This window comes from Grammomys surdaster, unplaced genomic scaffold (genome assembly GCF_004785775.1).
Source record: "Grammomys surdaster isolate TR1022 unplaced genomic scaffold, NIH_TR_1.0 103867, whole genome shotgun sequence".
Taxonomy (NCBI): domain Eukaryota; kingdom Metazoa; phylum Chordata; class Mammalia; order Rodentia; family Muridae; genus Grammomys; species Grammomys surdaster.
In genome coordinates, this window is record NW_021609448.1 from 2,380 (window position 1) to 4,748 (window position 2,369).

Consider the following 2,369-nt stretch of genomic DNA (forward strand, 5'->3'; position numbering starts at 1 on the left):
GTGTGTGTGTGTGTGTGTGTGTGTGTGTGTGTGTGTGTGTATCTCCACAAGCATGGCTGGTAGCTTTGAAGTATTAGTTGCTCTCATTACCCCAAATTTTAGGTCTGGACAGCCCTTGCACCCCTGGAAGCCTATAGGTTTCATTGCACACGGGATGGGTGTCTATTCCATTTTCCTTGGGCCCAGCTCTTGCACCTGGTGGGCTTTGCCCATTGCACCCAGTAGAGTGAGTCCCATGGTTTGAGCCTGTCTGCCCTTGATCGTGGGATCCTACATGATGGAGCTTGCTTGATCGGGCAGTCACAGCTTGAAACTGCTTAAAAACAAAAAAGGGGGAACTGTGGAGCGCTGCTGCCACGCCTTAAAGATGGTGCCTGCTTGCCCTTGCAGACTTGTAGTAAACAAGCCTTGTTTGGTCCTGGGGCGGTACTTCCTGGTGGCCTGATCTTGTGTCATGGGTCTTTGACCAATCACAGTGCGAGACGTGGTATGGGCTCATGGGCAGTCCTACACAGGGTATAAAGCTTCACTCCTGGGCTGGCTCGGGGGCACACCTTCAAGCTTCATGTAACTAGCAACTCCTGAGTAAACTGCTGCTGGAAGGAACTGGTGTGCCAGTCTTTCTTCCCTGCTGGTCGGGGTGGTAGGCGCCGCACATTTGGTGGCCTGCACGGGGATTTCTTAGAATTCCCGGAGTTCCAGAACCAGTAGCAGTCAGGGCGATCGATCGGTAAGTGGCCGGTAAGTGGGGCCCTTCAATCTTTAAGGTCCTCGGAAGGAGGCTTCAACCTTTAAAGACCTCGGAAGGAGGCTTCAACCTTTAAAGTCCTCGGAAGGAGGCTTCAACCTTTAATGTCCTCGGTAGGAGGCAAGCAACAGTGAAAGTGAAGCGGCCAGCAGAGTATGTTCGTGCCGGGAGGAGTGGATAGTTATTCTAGTAGTGGCGATCACGATTGCAGTATCCCTGGTGCTGTGTTTTTGCCTTAACTGTCACCAGCCAGGGCGTGAGTGCCACTGTTAACTACCTTAAACAGAAGGCTCTACAGCAGTTTGTCCAGGAAGTGGACCGCATCGCCCCTTGGTTCGTGGTATCGGGACAGCTTACCTTGGCCACCTGGGATAAACTGGGGAAGGACATAGAAAGGGAAGAGAGGGAGTGAAGGTGAAGAATTGGAAACATTTCCTGCCAAGTACAAAGGTGTGGAAGAGAAAGAACACGGCATAAGTATACAAAGATCAAAGAGGCCAAGGGTAGTGAGGCTAAAATAATACAGACTTCAAAGAGAGGGACGAATCTAAGGACTGTGGTAAAGCGGCGGAAAGGTTAGAAAGCAAAGCCTTGGGTAGCTGTTGTAGCTGTCCAGATAAAGACACTGTCCTAGATAACCATAGGAACAAGTTTAAGGTTGTTAACGTTGATGATGATGGCAATGAGCTAGACTCTGGTTTCATGGAGCTCACAGACACAGAACTGATTCTGTACACCCCGAAGCGAGACTCGGTGAAATGGCACTACCTCTGCCTGCGACGGTACGGCTACGACTCAAATCTGTTTTCTTTTGAAAGTGGTCGATTGTGTCAAACTGGACAAGGAATTTTTGTTTTTAAGTGTGCCCGTGCAGAAGAATTATTTAACATGTTGCAAGAGATTATGCAAAATAATAGTATAAATGTGGTGGAAGAGCCAGTTGTAGAAAGGAATAGTCATCAGACAGAATTGGAAGTCCCTAGAACACCTCGAACACCTACGACTCCAGGGCTTGGTGCTCAGAACTTACCCAACGGGCATCCCTGCTACCCCTCGTTTGGAGATACTTCATCTCACCCCTCAAGCCGACACTCTCTTGTGGGAAGTGCTCACAAAATAGACTATTCAAGGCGTAGGGATTTTACACCGACAGTCTTTAACCTTGATATCAGGCGCCCCAGTTTAGAACATAGGCAACTCAGTTATACACAGGTGGATTTGGAAAGGGGCAGTGACTCTGACAACCATCAGACTCCAGAAACGACAACCACTCCCCTCCTACAAACCCCCACCCAGCGCACAGAGCTGTACGCTGTCATAGACATTGAGAGAACTGTTGCTGTGTCCAACTTGCAGAAAGCACTGCCGAGAGACGAGGGTACCTCTAGGAAGACCAGACACAACAGTACTGACCTGCCCATGTGAGCCCGGAAGCATTGCATTGTGAAGATTTTCAGGGTATAGGAGTGCTAGCTGTTGCCCTAGTGGGCGTCTGTGTTCTCTGCCTGTCTTGAATCTGTTGTATGGTCAGGGCCCAGAGACGTGAGAGGGCGCTGGTAGTGCATGCCTTTCAGGCCATTGGTGTGTGTGTGTGTGTGTGTGTGTGTGTGTGTGTGTGTGT

General features: G+C 49.9%; 1 pseudogene; it reads left to right on the forward strand.

Annotated features, from left to right (window-relative positions):
• The first annotated feature begins 1,345 nt into the window (after positions 1-1,345).
• Positions 1,346-2,173, forward strand: LOC114635435 (annotated as a pseudogene).
• Positions 2,174-2,369: the final 196 nt, after the last annotated feature.